General features: G+C 47.8%; 1 long non-coding RNA gene across 1 annotated transcript; it reads left to right on the top strand.

Moving 5' to 3' along the window:
• Positions 1 to 510: 510 nt before the first annotated feature.
• On the top strand, positions 511 to 8,567 carry LOC141371545 (uncharacterized). Its single transcript, XR_012376588.1, has 3 exons — positions 511 to 644; positions 5,498 to 5,589; positions 8,416 to 8,567. It is a non-coding gene; the product is annotated as an uncharacterized lncRNA (long non-coding RNA).
• Positions 8,568 to 9,066: the final 499 nt, after the last annotated feature.

Raw genomic sequence — 9,066 nt, 5'->3', positions numbered from 1 at the left:
TCTGCGGATTCAAAGTCAAGCTAAGGCAAAGTTCGAAAGCCCGAGGGCTCTGTCTTGTGATACGGTTTCTGAGACTACCCGCGCCCCCTTGGAACACGTTCCGTGCTGCTAGAAATGCACCAGCGATGCAACTGACCATCAGTGACGGCCGTTTCCTCGTTACTCAATTCAGGCTTTTCTAGTTTCACAAAGAGAAAGAATAACATGTATGAAATCGGCAAATGAAGTTCTTTCTTTGTGTTCATGTCACATTGCTGATTCCTTTTTCATATTTTGCTTTCTCGTTCATTTGTACAAGAACACGCTAGGAGCAACTTGGCCTTGCCCCGTGGTGTAGAACAAAATGCTTTAGAAATACTGAATTTAATGCGTACAACATGTGATTTTTGTGAAAAACGTGAAGCAAGACGTATTTCATAATATAAGTTGTTTCTCACTCTACTTGGACTCAGAGCTGAGAGTCATCAAATGAATTGATCAGCCACATGGAGGACACTCCTGGGAAAGTTTCCAAGTGAAATGGTGCAGACGCTTGTAATCAGAACGGGGCTTCTGTGTGGGCGCGCCGTCCTGAGGACTCTTGGCCGGCAGGCTGTGAAGGAGGAAGGAAGGACGGGGCCGGTGAAGGACCGCACAGTCTCCAGGTAGGAGATGCCCCAGCCAACAGCCCGTGTCAGTGAGCGTGGGGCGGTGCTTCCTCTCTGGGACCACCACAAAGGCTCTTTTCTTCTCCTTTCTCTCATTTCCTCTAAAATATATAGGAAGGAAAGCAAATTTAAAAGCAGAGCAACCACGCAGAGCTTTCCTTAATCTGTGGCTGAGGTGGGACAGCCCCCTTGGACGTCCGTCGTGGAGGCTGCCAGAGTGGGCCTGTGGCAGGACCAGTTGGCCCCGTTCATGTTCCGAGTGACCTTCTCCAGGAGACATGAGTTTGGGATTTCACTGGATGAGTTGCCACTGGAGACATCCAGTGGTATCTGAGATCGGCCACCATGCTGTCCATCAGAAGAACAGTGCCCTCTGAGCATGGGCCATGCCCCTTTTGGGGCGGAAGGGGCCATGTCGGCTCGGCTGGTTTCCCGTGCTCAGAGCCCCCCATAATTAGTTTAATGCTCGGCTGTTGCCATCCTGAAATTCTAACTCTTTTGCATTTTGCACAGGGCCCTCCCACTTCTGAGTGTGGGGAATGGGTTCCACCGAGGAAAGCAAATAAAAGCAAAGCAGACCCGTGATCTGGTCCTGGGAGCGCACGGGGTCCTTCCCAGTTCACGTGCCCGGAGTGGTGCATCGCTGGCAGCCAGCCAAGTGTTGTGGAAGCCCCATCCGCTTTTGAAATTTGGAGAGGCCTCTGTGGAGGAGGTGCAGGTGGCTCTGGGCCTCTGAGGGAGATGGCCGCGGAATTCATCCGCACTCCGGGGCGGGGGGAAGGTGCGTTAGCCAGCTCAGACGCCACAGCAAACACCACAGACTTGGGGCTTAAACATCAGACATTTATTTCTCACAGATCTGGAGGCTGGAGGTCCGAGATTAGGGCAGCATGGTAAGGCGCCGGGGGTTCCTCCTGATTACACCCTCACATAGTCCTTTCTTGGTGTGTGCTCACGGAGAGAGAGATCTCCGGTCTCTTCTTCATATCAGGACCTTAATCCCATCCTGGGTCTGGGGAATTCACCCTTCTGACCTCCTTTGCACCTAATCACCTCCAAACACTGGCCATTGGGGGGCTGGGGTTTCAGCACATGACTTTGGGGGAGCACAGGCATTCAGTCCACGGAAGAATCTCTTCCCAAGCGGATGAGCATGGCCTGTCCAGCGCAAGCCATGAGAGAGGCAGCTGCAGGACACGGTGCCCGCTCCCCTGGCCCAGACCCAGGACAGGCAGAGGCTGCTGATGAAATCGGGACCTCGCCCTGCGGCAGTGGGGTGCCCTAGACTGTGCTGGTGGAGATGGGGCCTCGATCTCCTCTCTGTGTCAGACTGGTGGGGACACAGGCTTTCCTTCTGTGTTCACCTCAGTTCTCAAAACAGAATACGAATGTGTTACCTGTTGATAACGTGCACTAGGTATGACTATATTTACTGAGCTTGATAAAGGTTAAGTGGTCCAAGAGGCATAAAAGCCAGGCATGCCTCTGAAATTTGGTAGTTTCAGCTTTAAATTAAGCATTTTATTTTATAATGGATGACAGTGGCTCTTGAAGGAATTACCTGTTGGCTGAGCTGCTGTCTTGAGTCACGCACAAGCAGGGGGCTCAAGCATGGTCTTGCGGCTTTTCTTTCCAGCTGATGATAATCCCCAGCTTTTGGTTTTCAGTTCAGATAACTTGCAACCATTAAGCACATGATGCTGGGGACATCCTCCTGCATCAGTACTCCCAGTAACACCTGAGTGACAAGTTCTGGGGCAGGCTCTTTGCCAGAGGCAGGAGGTTGCTGTTAACATCATGTCTAAGGAAGACAGGTTTGGGAAAGAGTAAATAATTACAGCAAGAACTCCAAAGAATATGCAGACACAGACAGTGCACTGTGTTGTCCAGGCAAACAGGTGTGACCAAGGAGCTCCAGATGGACACGAGAGATAGGGAGCCAAGCTTGTGTAGACAAAACATGTCTGAAAGACATGGCAAATGTTTTTTTTTTCTTTTCTTCCAAAATTGGAAGAGTTGATTCTGCCATCGTACGTTTTTCTCTACTCTTCTTGCTGCAAAGATCTCCCAAGTTTTTTGTTTATTAGACTTTTATCAGACTGGTAGGTCTGTAGAGAAGCCCCTTGAGTTTGAATGGCAGCCATGGCACCTCCGAATTGGGCGCGCTCGTGACATCTGTCTGCTGTGGGCTGGCTCAGCTCCCATACTCTGGGGGGACAAAGACGTCAAAACAGTCTGCTTCTCTGGGAAGCGGAGAACATATCCTAGTTACATTTATGCGCCCCAGAGCCCTGGTGGATGCATGAAAGAACTGATGCATGAATGAATATGTTCTAGGTATTTATTGCTGCAGAACATGCTACCTCAGAGCTCGGGGCACAGGACGATCATAGGGCAATGCTCTCAGAGTCTCAGGTCAGGAACCGGGAAAGGGCGGAGGGCAGCTCTAGGCTGCTCCATGCTGCCCAGGGCCTTACTGGGGCAGCCAGGCGATGGGGCTGGAATCCCCTTTGCATCCTCGCTGGGGTGCCCCAGGGGGCTGCTCCTCCAGCCCCTGCCACCCAAGAGTGGGCAGGGTGCAGGCCGCTATAGGAACAGGAAACAAGGGTGCGTTATCTGTAGGGAACGCAAAACTTTATAGAAGTTGAGTAAAAGTTGGCTTCCTTTTCATGATCATCACGCACCAAATCTAAACAATATCGGTAATAAAACCGTCCTCCCTGAACACATCCTCTGATGAGCTCTAAATTGCTTCAGCAGTTGCTGGTGAAAGTTCATAAACACAGGTGTTGGCTTTGGACCTTGTTCAGTTCTGCTGGAATCACCACGTGGGGCCCATTCCTGACTTTGCCTCCTGAACTGTGTCACCTGCGAGCACCTGGTAGAGGCTGACACACGGGGCTGCAGCCAACGGAGGGTCCCATCCCTTCCTATGCCATTAGGAGCAGTAGATGCCCTCCAGGGTCTGAAGGTTATAGATCCTATCAGCCCGTCCGTTCCCTGTTCACTGTTTTATATGGCTGGTACTCACACCAGTTCCCTCTCCCCTAGATTGTCTACTCCCGACTCCGCCATGTTCCCTGATCCTGATAGAACTTTGAATTCCACGCAGTACACTGTATTCCACGTGAGGACCTCTTAAAATTCAAAATATCGGGGTTGTGTTGTATTTCAAAACTGGAAGTTTAAGCCTAAAAGATGATGCATTTACTGGGGTCCCCAGCTGGCTCAGTCGGTGGAGCGTGCGACTCTTGATCTCAGAGTCGTGAGTTTGAGCCCCACATTGGGTGTAGAGATTACTTAAAATTTTTAAAAATCAAAAAATTACGTGTTTGCTTAATCATGTTTGACTTGTCAAATCCTCAGGAAGAATATTATTGCAAATGTCCTACCTAATTCCAAAGAATTTACGGCCTTTAGAGGCCTTTTCTTGTCACTAAAAGAAAGAGGACCCTCCAGCTAAGAGACAAGATGTTTTCTGTTCCCAGAGCACCACATTGCTTCACCTTGTTTCCTGCGTTATTTATGAGAAAAAACACATCGGGAAGTGAAGAAATGCTGTGCTGTTTGCTCAGGCCACACAGTGCTTCTATCACATAAATAATTCATCCTTTTGGTCTGCGTCCTGCCAAGTACTTACCTTTCCAAGTGGGCTGGCTGTGGTTGCACACTTCTTGTCTGCAATGCATCCCGTGTGGCCTTGCTCGGGCACTGCCAAAGCCTTCGGTTCCAAAGCAAGTCCATGGTGTCAACCCATCGACCCGCTGCCCCCCGCGAGCCCCACAATGCGATAGCAGAACCTCCACTCCACATGCGGCTCGCGGTGGTTCCATATCCCCCTCAAAGTCCAAGTTCCGCAATTCAAAGTAAACATTCCCTCTGGGATGCCGAGGAGGACGTTGGCCGTATGTCTGAGGGCTTCAGTGGAGAGAAATGAAACAGTGGTAAACAGACCCAAGGCCTGGAGCTCGTAGAGCTTTCAAGGAGCAAAGGCCAACGTGACTGTGAAGGCAAGGTTTCTTTTCAGCCTCGACTTACGCTCCACACAGATTGTGAGTCAAAAGGAAATCGGACAGAGGCACGTGTCGGAAAGTATCACAGACACTAGTGCTCACAACCCGGGACAAAATTCAAGAGCCCCTTCCTCCAAAAGCCTTTCCTGCAAAACAGGGAAGTGGCGCATCTTCCGTGTGGTCTCCGTAGCTCGTGGTGCTGGCGAGAGTTCTCCAAATGATGCTCGTCTGCCTTGTAGGCCCGATGTCAATTGCAAACGAGAAATATTAATTAAACAGTAATTGTGTCTTTGCCAGTGAGCAGCTCATGCTTTTAAGGGTCATGGGCTCTATGAGGTGTTTGGAAACCTCTTCTGAACTTAAGACAGGTCAGGATAATTCATTCAGGTAAAGATGTTTTAAACTCCTAACAGGTTTGTATCCTCATGGACTGTTAGTGGGAGGCTAGTAAAGATCTTCCTTTAGGGATGGGAATGAAGCAACAATTTTTTAAAAATTCAATTTTAGTTTCTCATCTGTGTTTCAGAACAGGTTGGATTATTAGCTAAAAAAGGACATCTTTTCAATGACTGAAACTATGAATTACAGGTTGATTGTATAAAAGTAGAGATTGATTGAAATTAGAATACCAAAATGCTAGGTATTTGGGGCTGTTCTTAATGACTGAGTGCACTCAAAATAATTTAATTTTCAGACCATTTTGAAAATGTAAGATGTATCAAGATAAAAATAAATTTGTGCATGTGAAAACTTCATGAACTTGCTGTAGAAAATTTAAATAAGCAACAAGTTGTTGAAACACTGGTAAGGAAAGTAATCCTGCACTTTGCCTTCTAGGAAAGAAAAGTGACAAACTCAACATTAACCGTGTTTCCCTGCTGATGGTGGCATTGAGGACCAGCACCTGAGGAGAGAGCCCAGGGCCATCGGTAGGTGATGGGTGTCCCCGGGTCCTGGCCATAGTGTTTTGCAGGGGGTGAGTCGAAAGCCCTCCACCGTGCAGCTTTGGGGAGCGACCCCACAGAGTCCTAGGGTTGACCTTTGTTGGTGGTTGAGATCTCAGGTCCTTGGGTCTAATCTCCTTGGACTTGGTGGAGGATGCCGTGAGAAGCACGTCTCTGTTGCTGCTTGTTCTCATGCATGGGAACGGAGCCCCTCTGACTGCTAGACCCACAGCCCTCAGCCACAGAGGGTGCAGCCCCGGGCAAGGGACCTTCGTGACCCCAGTCTGCAGTGAGCAGAACCTTCTGCTGGCCGACCTTCTGCTAGAGCTGTAGAATGTGCTGTGGGGGCGCTAGGGGAGGTCTGTGACCCCAGGCACCAATGCTTCCTGCCTGCACATCCTGCGGTTGCAAGGCCTGCCCCTGCACAGGTAATCCCTGGAGCCTCAGGACCCTGCCCACGGAAGAGTCTCCATGGCTTCAGCGCCCTGCCGGTTCACCCGACGGCAACGTGAGGCTGCAGAGACTCAGGAAAACAAAACTCAGACTGTGTGTGCAATTCCCATGCACGGCTGCTCTAGCAGTAGGTGATAGGAAGTGTGATGCAAGGCTACAGTCAACAAACAAATAATTTACCCCAAGTACATGGCACCATGAAAGTCAGAGAAATGCATGAGGGAAAGTGAATTTTCCCAACACGCTGTCACGTTATTTCATTGATCATTTTTCTGAAAGAAAAAACAAGGGTAATTTGGACCCTTAATTCCCCCTGTCTAGAGCCCCATTAATACTAGAAGCTACAAGGTTTGTCTTCCCATTTATTTCAAAATTTCAGAGTCTGGAGTGAAAAAGACCCCAAACTCTACCCCATGTAATGTTTCCTAAAGTGGAATTCAAGTGATTCCAGGCCCCCATGATACTCCATTTAAGTGTCCCGCTTGTGTCATGTACTTGACACACCCACATAATATATAAAGAGTATTTTCATAGACTTTACAGGTGTGCATACTTACACAGCTGTATGTGTAGATCAATTTCTGTAGATAGACATATAGATAGATGTACAGATATGCATGCTTTATTTTTATGTATTTTAATTTTTTTAAGATCTTATTTATTTATTTTCTTTTTTCCCCTCAGGTTTATACTTTGTTTGTGTTTTTTAAATTTAATTAATTAACATATAATGTAGTATTGGTTTCAGAGGTAGAGGTCAGTGATTCATCAGTCTTATATAACACCCAATGCTCATTACATCACCTGCCCTCCTTAACGCCCATCACCCAGCCACCCCATCTCCCCACCCACCTCCCCTCCAGCAACCCTCAGTTTGTTTCCTATGATTAAGGGTCTCTTATGGTTTGCCTCCCTCTTTGATTTCATCTTGCTTTATTTTTTTCCTCTCTTCCCATTATGATCCTTTTTTGTTTCTTAAATTCCACATATGAGTGAGATCACATGATAATTGTCTTTCTCTGATTGACTTATTTCGCTCAGCATAATACCCTCTAGTTCCAACCACGTCATTGTAAATGGCAAGATATCAGTTTTTTTGATGGTTGAGTAATATTCTATTGTATATACACACCACATCTTCTTTGTCCATTCATCTGTCAATGGACATCTCAGCTCTTTCCATAGTTTGGTTATTGTGGACATTGCTGCTATAAATACTGGGGTGCACATGCCTCTTTAGATCACTACATCTTTGTCTTTGGGGTAAATACCCAGTAGTGCAATTGCTAGGCCACAGGGTAGCTCTATTTTCAACTGTTTGAGGAACCTCCATACTGTTTTCCAGAGTGGCTGCACCAGCTTGCATTCCCACCAACAGTGTAGGAGGGTTCCCCTTTCTCCGCATCCCTGCCAACATCTGTCATTTCCTGACTTGTTAATTTTAGCCATTCTGACGGGTGTGAGGTGGTATCTCATTGAGGTTTTGGTTTGGATTTCCCTGATGCCAGGTGGTATGGAGCATTTTTCCATGTGTCTGTTGGCCATTTGGATGTCTTCTTTGGAGAAGTGTCTGTTCATGTCTTCTGCCCATTTCTTGACTGGATTATTTATTTATTTTATATAGAGAGATAGAGAACGCACAAGCAGGAGGTGGAAGGGCAGAGGGAGAGGGAGAAGCAGACTCTGTGCTGAGCACCGAGCCCCATGCAGGGCTCGATCTCACAACCCTGAGATCATGACCTGAGCCGAAATCAAAAGTCCGATGCTCAGCAGACTGAGCCACCCAGGTGCCCCTGCATGCTTTATTTTTTAATAGGCAGTTTAGCCCAAATAGTAAAAAGTAAGGAAAAGAAAAGGAAAGAAGAGGCTGCTGGTGAACAGTCTGTCTGTCCACTCTGCTCCATCCACCCAGCAGACTGTCTTCTGTTGTTTTCTGGGGGTGTTTTGCATACATGCACGCAGCTCCCCGCTTTCATTTCCGCAAACAGCTTCCGGTGCCCTGTGTTCTGCACCTGGCTTCCTTCTCGTTGGAGGGTCTCTTCCTCGGGGTGCACACAGACACTCTCCTGTTCATTTACACAGCTGTGCAGTGTTCCTGCGTGTTCACTCATTAAATGTGATTTTTTAAACTCAGTCATTCTTGATGGATAATCTAATGTTTTTAATGTTAAGAATATTTTTTACATGTAGAGGATTTTTAAAAAATTTTATGTAATTACATTTTTCACTGTTCCTTTTTTGGCTTTTGGCTTAGTGTGGTAATTAGAAAGGATTGTTCTCTCATGTTTTCTTCTGCTACTTTCATAATTAATCATATATCTTTAATCCACTTGGATTTTGACCGTTTTTTCATTTCAGAAGACTACCCACAAGGCCGGCTACCTGACTTCGTTGATTTCGATGACCCCTTTTGTGTGTGCTAACCTCCTGGACCTACTGGATGTTTCTGGGCTTCCCATAGGCTCTGCATCATCTGTGGTGCTTTATAATTTATGTTATGACCTGGTAGATCATTGCTCTCACGTCTTAGCATTTTCATAAATATTACTTTTTATTCCATATGTTTCCTGACAGATGTGCTCTATTCTCTGAGAATTAACGATTTTTTTTTTCTGTGCATTTAGGGAAACTTGTCCTTCCCTCCTCCCATGGTCCCCAGTTATAAACTGTGTCCCCAGAGGGCACACCTCACTCGGGGGAACACTGGGACATGCTGGGTGGTGCAGGTCTGTGTGAGCGGACCCGTGTCCGAGGCTGGCAGACATGCAGCTTGCACCATCGAGGACAGTCTGCAGGAGCCCGAGGCGTGGGTCTGTGCAGGACAGACGGCCACCCACCGCCTCTGCCCCTCGCGGGGCTGTCTGCTCCGTTTCCAGGCTTCCTGGCTTTGCGCAGCCCCTCCCGGAGTGAGGGCATGCGTGTGCACACATGCACACGCACACATGAGTCACTCCACGTGCTGTACATACGTGACGTGCACACCACACACGCTGCCCACAGTCTGCAGGA

This window comes from Callorhinus ursinus, unplaced genomic scaffold (genome assembly GCF_003265705.2).
Source record: "Callorhinus ursinus isolate GAN/ISIS: 27379988/994484 unplaced genomic scaffold, GSC_fseal_2.0 scaffold3, whole genome shotgun sequence".
In the NCBI taxonomy this organism is placed as follows: domain Eukaryota; kingdom Metazoa; phylum Chordata; class Mammalia; order Carnivora; family Otariidae; genus Callorhinus; species Callorhinus ursinus.
This window is presented reverse-complemented; position numbering and strand designations above follow the sequence as displayed.